At 42.5% G+C, this 13,534-nt stretch overlaps 1 long non-coding RNA gene across 1 annotated transcript in view; it reads right to left on the reverse strand.

The window, feature by feature from the left end:
- The window catches only part of LOC138422146 (uncharacterized), a 378,128-nt gene that overhangs the window by 101,888 nt on the left and 262,706 nt on the right, over positions 1–13,534 (reverse strand). The window contains exon 3 of the long non-coding RNA XR_011249756.1: positions 11,454–11,543. This is a non-coding gene — a long non-coding RNA (uncharacterized lncRNA). The remainder of the gene's footprint in view (positions 1–11,453; positions 11,544–13,534) is intronic.

Raw genomic sequence — 13,534 nt, forward strand, 5'->3', positions numbered from 1 at the left:
TTTTCTTTTATTAATTATATATTTATTAAAATATATCATTATTGAATGGTTTTATATATATATTATAATATATATATATATAAAATATTTCACACTGCAGTATGTGCTAGGCGTGCACTCGTGGATAAAAATGTGCATGGCCATGATCCTCGGAGAGCTTGTTGCCTACCAAATGGGACAGATTTTGAACAAGTAAAGAGACAAGACAAAAAACTAATGGGTGGGTTATATGATCTTTGAATTATATCTCCATAAGACTGTTACCAAAAAAATAAAGACTATGGAGAAGGGTCTTTGTCAGTAGAGTGTCAGGACCGTGTCTCCACTCTGTGTTGCTGGGGAGGGTCTCTTGTACCATCCCATCCTCTGCGGGTCCTCAGTGGTAGCTGGCCCATGCTGGGTGCTGCTAACAACCTCTGTGCAATGATGATGTGTGCAGAGCCAGAATCAAACCTTTCCTCTCAAAGACTATGGAGACTGGGACAAAATGTTCAGATGCCACCTCCCGTCACCAGAGTTCTGGCCACATTTCAGACTTGGCAAATTGGATCGGGTATTCCTGGGGTCACTCCTCTCCCCCTCTTCTGGAGGGTAACTTCCATCTCTAACTGCTTCCGCAGCTTCATTTTCCACTTTGGTGAGTTACCAGGCAGAGGATGGAGAATGTAAGTCATTTCTGTCCTCATCTGTGCAGATAATCTGATACCATGCACAATCCTCTAGCATGTTTCTTCTGTATTTGTATCTTGGCAAAGGCAAGCTACATTGTTTGCAGTTCTATTCTCATTGCCAGCTTTTTCTGGAAAAATCATAGAAAATAAGATGAGAATACCTCAAGCCACAAGCACTTGGCTCCCTGGTGTAGGGTTTTGCGCATTCCCCTGCCCTCCTCTTTGGTTTCGAGCTCACTCTCTACTCCCTTTCTGTCTCTATCTCTCTTTCAGCTGATGCTCTTGACAACAACCTCTATAGACTCTTCTGGGGCTCCCAGGTGTACTCTGAAGCTGCCTGAGAACGCACTAATCCCTTTCCTCTTTCACACCGTGAAAATTAAACATTCCAGAAGAACTCTTCTTCCAGGTGAAACAGACTGGCTTCATCTCTGACAGGTTTTCTACTTGTGCTGACATGAGAGACAACGAAAAATTAGGTGTTCTCCAACAGGCTCTCTAAGAACACAATGAAAGGAGGCCCCTAATCTAAAACGGCCCAGAATTCCAAGGTTCTGGACATGTCCTACCATCTACAAATCATTAGAGCTAGCTCCTCTAATAACAGCTTCCCTGGTGGTGCAGAGGTTAAAGCGTCTGCCTGCAATGTGGGAGATCTGGGTTCAATCCCTGGGTCGGGAAGATGCCCTGGAGAAGGAAATGGCAACCCACTCCAGTATTCTTGCCTGGAGAATCCCATGGATGGAGGAGCTTGGTGGGCTACAGTCCACGGGTTGCAAAGAGTCAGACACGACTGAGCGACTTAAGCAAATCTAAAACGGCCCGGAATTCCAATGTTCTGGACATGTCCTACCATCTATAAATCATTAGAGCTAGCTCCTCTAATAACAGCAGGGACTTGTTGGACTTCCAAAAGATAAACTACCATTTGCTGTCCAGCACCACATTTAGGGACGCTTTCCCTACAGGGCCAAGCCATGGTTACAGGCATGAGAGTGTTCATTTGGTGAACCAGAATTGCATATTGGCAGTTACTTACCAACCTTCATCACTAACAATATTAAAATATAAGCCTTGGCTTGTGAGTCAAACTGTTTTCTTGATATGTGGGTTTAAATGTTTTCAATATATTAAGACTCTGCAGTGAAATATTGACACTATATTAGTCAGCTTTATGTCAATCACGTGTCTGAAATATTTCCTCTGGATTAACAGTGTGACCCAGATTTATTTGTGGGGAGCACTGCACCTTTATTCTTCAGTGCATCGTTATTACTCCATCAGCTACTGTAGACAATTCCCCCAAGAAGACGGTAATAGATTGTGAATAGAGAGAACTAAATAAGGAGTTTGGACCATCCCCTAAGTGGAATGCCAAGCAGCAAACTGAAAAAATATTTGATTTAATTATCACAAAAAAAGGTTGCATCAACAATTCAAAGATGCAGTCATGGGTTCGGTCATGAATTTGAAAATGACCAATTCCTAATACTATTAGGCTGAGCCAAAGGATGTATCATTTTAGTATAGATTTAAGATCACCCAACAATCAGGATAATAATGTAAACACAGCAGGGACTCCTATCAGGGCTGAGCACCCAGGTGGATTTTCTTTTTCCTATCAATTCCAGGATTTGACAAATAATTATTTAGATGGTTAGCTTAGTTGTGTAAGTGTATTTTCTTGAGTCTTCTTTGCAGACTTCACCCCAGGAATGTGGTGCTGCCGTGTGCGGTTGCCTGATAGAAGCTGCATAATTTGTCACATATAAGTTTGTCTGGTTTCAGAAAACCACGTATGTAACTAATTGAGCCAGTGCAGACTTCCGGCCTCAGGTCAATAGACTCTCTACCCTCAACTCACCTGCAGTTTCGAGCAAGCAAAGAAAGGACTGAACAACAGATGCCCAAGTGTGAACAGAGCAAGTAGCAGTCACAGCCATTGCTCTCAGGGACTTAGATCCCGTTTCCTCTTAACATAACTCGGGTCATATTTTTCCTCTGTTAAAATACTGGATTGTGTCATAGGTTGAATTATATCCCCCAAATGTATGTTGAAGTCTTAACCCTTGGTATCTGTGACTAGGACCCCATTTGAAATAGGATCTTTGCAGATGCAATATCATTAAGACAAGGACATACAGGATAAAGGTGAGCCCTAATTCAATTACTGGCTTTATAATAAGGAGAGAGAAATTCAGACACATGGACTCACAGGAGAGGAGCCCATGTGAAAATGGAAGTAGATATTGGAGTGATACGTCTACGATCCAAGGAATGCCAGCAACCACTGGAAGCTAACAGAGGCAAGAGTGGAACCTAGAGCCTTCTAAGAAAGTATGACCACGATGACATCTTGGTTTGGGCTTCTGGCCTCCAGAACTGTGAGAGAGTACGTTTCTCGTGTTATAAGCCACCCAGGCTGTAGACGGAAATCAATCCACGTTGATTTCCCTTTTTTCTTCCATTTCAGTTACTTAATCTCTGAATTTTCTATTTTTAATGTCTGTAGTGCCTGTGCAGGCTTCCCTGGTAGCTCAGCTGGTAAAGAATCCCCCTGAAATGCAGGAAACCCTGGTTCAACCCCTGGGCCAGGAAGATGCCCTGGAGGAGGGCATGGCAACGCACTCCAGTATTCTTGCCTGGAGAATCCCATGGATGGAGGAGCCTGCCAGGCTGCAGTCCATGCTATTGCAAAGAGTCAGACACGACTGAGCAACTAAGCACACACACACACACACACACACACACACACACACACACAGAGTGCTTGTGCAGGGCTTCCCTGGTGGCTCAGATGGTAAAGAATCTGCCTGCAGTGCAGGAGACCCTGGTTCGATTCCTGGGTTGGGAGGTTCCCCTGGAGAAGGGATAGGCTACCCACTCCAGTATTCTTGGGCTTCCCTGGTGGTTCCTGCCAAAGCAGGAAATGTAAGAGATGCAGATTCTATCCCTGGGTTGGGAAGATCCCCTGAAGGAAGAAATGGCAAACCACTCCAGTATTCTTGGCTAAGAAATCCCAGGGCCAGAGGAGCCTGGCGGGCTACAGTCCATGGGGTCGCAAACAGTCAGACTCGATTGAGCAACTAAGCACAGCACAACAGACTCTTAGATTATGAAAGCATCCTGTTCCTTATCAAACTTTCACCCACTAGCTTTAGCATCAGTGGTTGATTTTCTAAGTTCATCATTCCTTCTATATTTATTACATGGCATTCTATTTTATTCTTTTTTATTATTTTTGATCCCATGATTGTTAATTAGCATGTATTTCTATTTATTTTTCTACTTGTGTCAGCATGAACTCATAGGTTTTTATTCAGTGTGTTATAATCCATTACTATCATATTCATTACTATGCTTAAATTAACCCAGATCGACCAGTAGGACCCTCTTTCAAGCTGGCTCCTCTGTGGTTTTGATATGTCTCCATTAATCTTTGAGCACTACCTTACTTTCTAGCAAAATAAGAGGCCTATGAGCACTTTTAGCAAAATAATAACCTGTTTGCATTAGTTCTAGCCACACAAAAATAAATAGATATCACAGAGTCAGCCTCCCCTTTGCACACCCTTGTCCTGAGGTTCATGGAAAGAAACTGGTTCTGAAACCCTGTGTCCTGTAAGGCCGTGGAGAAGCATCTGGCAGAAGTCTTTCTGTGTGTGTAGGCACTGAGGCCTCTGAGTAGAGGGAAAATGTGCTTATTTCCATTTATTTCTTACTCAAGTGTCTTTGAATGTCATTTGGCATAGTCTTATGACACCTTATCTGCTCTTAGTTTGCAGGAGCAATGCTGAAGAGAAAAAGTACTCAGATTCAAAAAGAATCAAGAATCTTATACACAGGCCCCATGCCTCAGCCACCAGTATGCGCAAGCTGTATTCATACTAGGCATCTCTGAACCAGGAGACAAGTGCAAGAGGCAGCAACACAGAACATGGGGGGATGGGCAGGAGAGAGTTCAGAGTGGACTGCAGTGTGGCCACAGACATTCCTCAGTTGGCCCACACGTGTAACAGGATGGGGAAGACAAGGATCCTGAAGGAAATGTGATGGGAAGGTTATATTTCACGTTTAAACCTAAATTCCCATTCCCTTATCACAAAGGGTTAAGATGGTTAAATTATTCTCCACTTATAAAAAAGAATGTTAAAAGATTTAACTGCTAATCCCTCTTCAGATTTTAAAGGAAGATTAATGATGTGAGTGGAGGACTAATTCTATTGCACATTTTGTCTTCAGATCACATTTTTCTAGCAGGTTACATGATTACAGTGTATTAATCATAATACTTGTTTGGAGGGAGCACAACTGGGAGCTGAGTTCTGCAGGGTGAAGGTCTCCATATGCTCAGTGAACAGAAAGGAGTAAATAGTCCTGGACTCGGCTAGAAAATCAAATTCGGGGAAACTGAAAACAAATTGCTGCAGGGACTTTTCATAGATGGCCTTCCATCTGTGTTTGCCAGATACGGACCTTACTCCCCAAAGTGGGAAAACGCAATATCCCAAATCAACACACATGATGACAGCCTAGCAAGAGAAATAAATTACACCCATAATAGCCTTGATTTAATCTTTTGGGCATGGTTAGACCGAGCACGCGAAACGAGGCCAAAACATGTCCTCACATACCTCATAACAAAGTAAGCCCTTTTATTTCTGCAATAAACATTAATTTTATGGTTTGGTTAGGCACCATCACCCTCACCTCTCCACTTAGAGAAGAATTTCCCCTCAACTGAAATCCAGAGAAGGGTGGAGGGCGTGGGGGGAAGCAACAGGCCGCAGGCACCAAGAGGTCCAAAGGCACAACACATCACCTTATGTTATTTGGAAATGTGGCTTTAATGTGACTTTAAAAGCAATTTAGAAATAAACGTGTTAGTATGTGGAAAGTCAGCTTCAACAGAATGGATAAGGGGTCTCTTGGCACACAAAAGGTGTCTGATAAAGTGTGTTCCAGACCAAAGCTCCAAATGAAGTATTTGAGAATGTCATCCAAAAGAAAGAGGGGAGAAAAGCCAAATATTTGGCAAAAACACTGCTGAATCGTGAAACTGTACACCAGGCTGCCAAGTCTCAAAGAATACTCTTAGGTACAATTTGCTCAACCAACTAAATAAGAGGCAGCCATAAATTACAGATGAATATAAATGGTGGTGGACTTCAGGGTCACCTCCAAGCCTATTAAAACTTTAAACACTCTGGTGCCTGAAAGATTGAAAATAGTGCTTAATGCTGTGGTGACCTGCCTAAAGAAGACTGCGTGTGTGTGTGTGTGTGTGTTGTGTATTGCGTGTGTGTTGTGTGTGTTGTGTGTTTTGTGTGTTTGTGTGTGGTGTGTGTGTGTGTGTGATGTGTGTGTGGTGTGTGTGTGGTGTGTGTGTGTGAATGGGAGACAGACAGAGTTCTACTGCTGGTCTACCCTGCTGGTCTTGCTTAGTACTTCAGAAAATAAAACAAAATGCCTGCGGAAATAACCACATGATGCCAATGGAAAATGAAAACGGCTCCAAGAACAAAGGTGCCAATGGGGCTGTGAAAGTCACAGAGCTTTCACTGATTTTTTAGCAACAAGATGCTTACATCAGGGCCTTAAACACAGTTCCATTAAGACAATGCCCGAGGGAAAGCAAGCACAAATCTCAGGTTAGGAGAGCAGCCCCCACACTTCCACCCCAAGGAGATGAAGCTCCAGGCAGGGCATAGAGAGAGATGCTGCTTGCGCGGCTTTGGGTCTCCTCAGACTCAAGGGCACAGCTCTCTGCCTGGGGTGTGTCTGTTTGCCTCAGAATAGCAAGGGTGATCTGAACTTGTATTTGTGCTGTGCTCTGTGGCATAGAGAAGGTGAGCACATACACTGAAACTTTTACAGATCCAACTCTTCTAAAATGCGGCATATCTATTCTGAACCCAAAGTGTAATTTTTTACACTTTAGGGAACTCAAAGTGCAATTCATAAAATACTGCCTAACATGTTATGCAGTGGTGAAACGACAGACTGTACTCAGCTGTCTCCAGATGAACCTCAGCAGAAAGGAAGACGGTCGAGGAGCAGACAGTGCAGGTCACTGACTGCCTTTACAATGAGCTCCATCCACGTTTCGGCAACTTCCCCAAATGCCTTCCTTTCACAAGTCTAGCCTAGGACTCTACAAAGTGCATGCACCAGATTCTGTCTTTCCGAAGCTGATAACTGAAAAACCAAACAAAAGATACACAAGACTGACTGATGAACAAACAGTTCTGAATGCAGCACAGATGACATGTATTTAATCTCATGGCAAAAAAAACACAGACCCAGGGGCTGGACAGCCTCTCAGCTGCACCACTTATTGTACTGATAACCTTCAGCAAGTTACCTAAATTCTGTGTCCCAGCTATCACATCTGCAGAACAGGAAAATCATAAAAATACTTACTGGAATTAGTCAGGGTTTAGCAGAACTAATAAGATGTGTATATACCCTATTTCTATATTGAAAGAGGTATTGAGGAGTTGGCTTATGCAATTAGGGAGACTGGCAAGTCCACAGTCTGAAATGTGGGTCAGCAGGCTGGGGACTCAGTGGAGAGCAGACATTGACAGCTGAAGATCATCTGAAGGCAGAGTTTCCTCTTGCTTGAGGGAGGTCAGACTTGTTCTAGTCAGGCCTTCAGATGATTAGATGAGGCCCACCCATACTATAGAAGGCAGTCTGTTTTACTCAAAGTTCACCAATTTAAATGTTAATCTCATCCAAAAATACCCCCCCAAAAAACCTTTGAAATGATGTCTGACCACATACCTGGACACCCTGCCTGGCTAAATCGACACATAAAATTAACTACACGCCACTGTAAAGGGTTCTTAGTGCTCAGTCACTCAGTCGTGTCTGACTCTTCGTGACCCCATTGACTGCAGCCCACCAGGCTCCTCTGTCCATGGGATTCTCCAGGCCAGAATACTGGAGTGTGTTGCCATGCTCTTATCCAGGGGATCTTCCCAACCCAGAGATCAAACCCAGGTCTCCCACATTGCAGGCAGATTCTTTACCATCTGAGCCACCAGGGAAGCCCCCAAAGGATTTTGGCCAGAATTAAATCAGTTGGTTTATGTAAAATGCTTTGGACTGTGACAGGCACCTAAAAAGTGTTAGGCCTGTTAGCTATTGCTATTATTGTTACTATTATTATTACCATTCTTATTAGGTAAAGATTAATGAGTGGCAAAATGAGCCACTGTAAGGATGGCTTTCCTGGAGAAAGACCCAAGCATTTGAGGAAGGCCTCGGAAAGAAACTGGAGGTTTCTGGAAGTGTGGGAATAGGGAAAGAGTGAGTGGAAGGCCATGAGATGAGGTGTGGGTGGAAAAAAATCTGACTGGGAGCACAGGGGTCTGATTGGGAAGATGAGCAAAGTGGTAGCCTTTGGAATAGAAGGTAAAATCCTCAGGCTTCCTTGCAGAGTCACTGAAGGTTTCCTAGAATAGAATAAGCTGAGGGCGGGGTGCTTAAAATAACTTTGGCAGGAAATTTTAAGAAAGGCTGAGCAGGAGGTAAGATCTTCCAGGAAGAAGAGCTTGCAACACTGCAAGTAATGAATGAGGAACAGCCATTTTGTCCACTGCCCCTAAGAACTACAGAAAGGTGGAGGACTGAAAATATGATAGGTTTTCTTGTGGAGGATATTGAAGCCTGCCTGCAGGTAGATCCCAATATGGGGGAAACTTGGCCAAGGAGAAGAGTGGCAGAAAATTCAGCAACTTCTTTTGGCAAGTGTCATTTTCATTCAGTCTTTTCCCTAACTGTGCTGTTTATCTCTTACTTTATATAAGCTTACCCTTCTCAACTTATACCATTAATAAAATAAGACACCAATTTATTCTATTTAGTCAAAAGGCTCAAAACATAGCACTGAATGGTAGACGGTGATAAATTATATCACAGCCTAACTCAAGTAGACATCCATAATCCAAAAGAAAAAGAGAGGAAGAAAATTAAGTTATGGGATCAAGGAGCCAGTAAGTCTTCACACATGGGAGGTTAAGAAGGGGGCTTGGGGGCATTCAGAACCAGGAACTAAGAATGGGCTGATTATTCAAGATCATGGACATCACTTCAACCCCTTGTTTCTACAGCCTCTTGATTCCACTGAAGACATTTTCCCTTGCGAAAACAACACACATGGTATAATAGGTCTTAGTGAAGAAATTAAATTAAAAGTAAATTTTATAGTTAATTTTGTTTGAATACATCTTTTCCATCCATCTTATTCTCTCAACATCCTAGTGATGAATGCGGATGTGAGGCTCTGCAAGGCTCCTGAAGAAGAGGGCGGCACATGAAAGCACTGATACCCGGCACCCCGGATGCCAGCGTTTCTACACAACAGTGGCTAGCATCCCCTGGCCTCTGCCTAAACTACCCTTAAAATTCTCATGTGCCTCAAAGGCAGAAATATAGACCAGTGGAACAAAATAGAAAGCCAGGAGATAAATTCACGCACCTATGGACATCTTATCTTTGAAAAAGGAGGCAAGAATATGCAACGGAGAAAAGACAATCTCTTTAACAAGTGGTGCTGGGAAAACTGGTCAACCACTTGTAAAAGAATGAAACTAGAACACTTTCTAACACCATACACAAAATTAAACTCAAAATGGATTGAAGATCTAAATCTAAGACCGGAAACCATAAAACTCCTAGAGGAAAACACACGCAAAACACTCTCTGACATAAATCATCAGTTCAGTTCAGTTGCTCAGTCATGTCCAACTCTTTGCAATCCCATGAATCACAGCACGCCAGGCCTCCCTGTCCATCACCAACTCCCAGAGTTCACACAAACTCATGTGCATCAAGTCAGTGATGCCATCCAGCCATCTCATCCTCTGGCGTCCCCTTCTCCTCCTGCCCCCAATCCCTCCCAGCATCAGGGTCTTTTCCAATGAGTCAGCTCTTTGCATGAGGTGGCCAAAGTATTGGATTTTCAGCCTCAGCATCAGTCCTTGCAGTGAACACACAGGACTGGTCTCCTTTAGGATGGACTGGTTGGATCTCCTTGCAGTCTAAGGGACTCTCGAGAGTCTTCTCCAACACCACAGTTCAAAAGCAGCAGTTCTTCAGTGTTCAGCTTTCTTCACAGTCCAACTCTCACATCCATACATGACCACTGGAAAAACCATAGCCTTGACCAGAAGGACCTTTGTTGGCAAAGTAATATCTCTGCTTTTTAATATGCTACCTAGGTTGGTCATAACTTTTCTTCCAAGGAGTAAGCATCTTTTAATTTCATGGCTGTAATCACCATCTGCAGTGATTTTGGAGCCCAGAAAAATAAAGTCTGACACTGTTCCCACTGTTTCCCCATCTATTTGCCATGAAGTGATGAGACCAGATGCCATGATCTTCATTTTCTGAATGTTGAGCTTTAAGCCAGCTTTTTCACTCTCATCAAGAGGCTTTTTAGTTCCTCTTCACTTTCTGCCATAAGGGCGGTATCATCTGCATATCTGAGGTTATTGATATTTCTCCTGACATAAATCATAGCAGGATCCAATTCTCTATGACCTACCTCCCAGAGTAATGGAAATAAAAGCAAAATTAAACAAATGGTACGTGATTAAACCTAAAAGCTTTTGCACAACAAAGGAAACTATAAGCAAGGTGAAAAGACAGCCTTCAGAATGGGAGAAAATAATAGCAAATGAAGCAACTGACAAAGAATTAATCTCAAAAATATACAAGCAGCTCATGCAACTCAACTACAGAAAAATAAATGACCCAATCAAAAAAAAATTGGGCCAAAGAACTTAAACAGACATTTCTCCAAAGAAGATATACAGATGGCTAACAAACACATGAAAAGATGCTCAACATCACTCATTATCAGAGAAATGCAAATCAAAACCACAAAGAGGTACCATCTCACACCAGTCAGAATGGCTGTGATCCAAAAGTCTACAAGCAATAAATGCTGGAGAGGGTGCGGAGAAAAGGGAACCCTCTTACACTGTTGGTGGGAATGCAAACTAGTACAGCCACTATGGAGAACAGTGTGGAGATTCCTTTAAAAACTGGAACTAGAACTTCCATACGACCTAGCAATCCCACTTCTTGGCATACACACTGAGGAAACCAGAATTGAAAGAGACAGGTGTACCCCAATGTTCATTGCAACACTGTTTACAATAGGCAGGACATGGAAGCAACCTAGATGTCCATCGGCAGACAAATGGATAAGAAAGCTGTGGTACATATACACAATGGAGTATTACTCACCTATTAAAAAGAATGCATTTGAATCAGTTCTAATGAGGTGGATAAAACTGGAGCCTATTATACAGAGCGAAGTAAGTCAGAAAGAAAAACACCAGTACAGTATATTAACACATATTTATGGAATTTAGAAAGAAAGTAAAGATGATCCTATATGCAAGAAAGCAAAAGAGACACAGATGTAAAGAACAGATTTTTGGACTTGGTGGGAGAAGGTGAGAGTGGAATGATTTGAGAGAATAGCATTGAAATATGTATATTACCATATGTGAAATAGATCGCCAGTCCAGGTTCAATGCATGAGACGGGGTGCTCAGGGCCGATGCAATGGGATGACCCGAAGGGATGGGGATGGGGATGGGGAGGGAGGTGGGACTGGGTTTCAGGATGAGCGACACATGTACAACCATGGCTGATTCATGGCAATGTATGGCAAAACCACTACAATATTGTAAAGTAATTAGCCTCCAATTAAAATAAATTTATTTTTTTAAGACAAAAAAAAGAAATATACACTCTTACCACATATCCTTCTGCAGCTACTGGAACCTTTGTGTGTTGTTCTTCACAGCAGATTATCTCAGCTTATACTGAGGCCATGCTGTCTTCAGCCTATTTCAATAAATATGATGCCCCAATAAATACGATTATCAAAAGTGTATAGAAAAGCAATTTAACTACAATGTCTAAAATAATTCTGAAGAATTTTGCTAGAGTATTCACCATACCTGATCTGAAGACTTACTATAAAACTATAGGAATCAAGACAGTGTGATATCGACCAAAAAGTCAACAGAGTCTGGCAATAGACTTATACATATATGATCAATCAATTTTCAACAAAGATGCAAAGACAATTCAAGGTAGAAGACAATCTTTTCAACAAATAGTTTTTGAGTAATTGGACTCCATAAGAACAAAAATAAACATTTACCTATAACTACCATCAAATACAAAAATTAAACCAATATGCATCACAGAACTAAATGTGACACCAAACGTTATAAAACTTGTAGAAGAAAATATTTGTGGCCTTTAGTTCAGTGAGTTGAATAGTGTGTCTCCAAAACGTATGTTCACCCAGAATCTCAGAACGTGACTTTATTTGGAAACACAGTCTTTGCAGATGCAATTAGTTACGTTAGGGTGAGGTCATACTAGATTAAAGTGGGCCCTGCATCCAAAGAATGGTGCTCTTACAAGAAGAGAAGCAGACACACAGCGGAAGGGAAATCACCATGTGAAGACGAAGGTGAAGAGGAAGTGACGCACCCATAACCCAACCAACATCAGGTCTTGCCAGCAGCATCTAGGAGAGAGGCATGGAACAGACTCTCCCTTAGAGCATCCAAAAGGAACCAACTTTGCCAACATCTTGATTTGGGACTTCTGGCCTCACTCAGGAAGTGTAGAGAATAAATTTCTGTTGTGTTCAGTTCAGTTCAGTTCAGTTCAGTCGCTCAGTCGTGTCCGACTCTGTACGACCCCATGAATTGCAGCACACCAGGCCTCCCTGTCCATCACCAACTCCTGGAGTTCACTCAAACTCACGTTTTAAGCCACAAAAAAAAAAAAAAAAAAAATCTCATGTGCCCAAGGCTAGGAGGCAAAGCCATACGGATAAAGGGAGTCACAACTTCTCTTTCCATCTTCCGGGGGTAAAAAAAAAAAAAGAGAGCAAGATCAAGTTCACTTCTATTCAATATTTACTTATCACGCATCTCTTACTGAAAGCTGTTGTGTAGGACCTAACCACAGATACCTCCAATGGGTTAGCTACTTTGAATCCATTAACTTGAGAGGAAACAAGACCATTTTCTTAAAGAAACTTGATATAAAGAGAATAGCCTGCCTCCCCAAAATGGTTAAGTCATAAATGGTTAAGTCAAAATGGTTGTCATAGGTGGTTGCCCTAACACGTAGCAGAGAGGCATGTTCAATGGGCTTTCATAGATAAGGAGAAGGGGTGAGCATTGAAAGCCTTCAGAGCTGAGGAAAAATGTAAGTCTTCAGCTGGTTTCCAAGGATGGCAGGATTTGAATTGGCACTTCAGCCTCGGTGGAGGAAAGGCAGTAACAGAGGAAAGGACAATGACAGTGAGCATGGTGGGACATTCTAGGAGAGGAGTCTGCAATAGGAAACAGAGGAAAGGTTACAGGGACACACTGCATCAACGTGCTCTCTGGGGAACCCCATACTTGCTTTCTTCCCTTGCCAAGGTCTGAGTCCAGCTGACTCACTGTGCTGACTGAGAAGAACTAGCCCAGTGTCCAGCATAGGATAGGTGCTCAGTAAGTGTTTGTTCAATGAATGGCCCGTCTACTTTACTGACATCTATTCCTTCCATTGCAGAGATCAATTCCACAGACATTCTGACTAGGGACATGATGAAGGAGAGGGTCAGGCCCCTGGAAGCATCTCACTTGCTTGAATACCACACATCAGACATCAGGGCTGAGCACGTGAGATGAGCAGATGCCAATTGTACTCGAGTTTTTGTAGCAGGTGATGATAAAGGAGCATGACTCTTTCAGACATTTTCCTTTTCTTGAGGATTTTGGAAAACCAGGAATTTGGGGAAACAATAAGCTGAAAATAAATGA

The sequence above is a fragment of the Ovis canadensis genome, chromosome 17, assembly GCF_042477335.2.
Source record: "Ovis canadensis isolate MfBH-ARS-UI-01 breed Bighorn chromosome 17, ARS-UI_OviCan_v2, whole genome shotgun sequence".
Taxonomy (NCBI): Eukaryota; Metazoa; Chordata; class Mammalia; order Artiodactyla; family Bovidae; genus Ovis; species Ovis canadensis.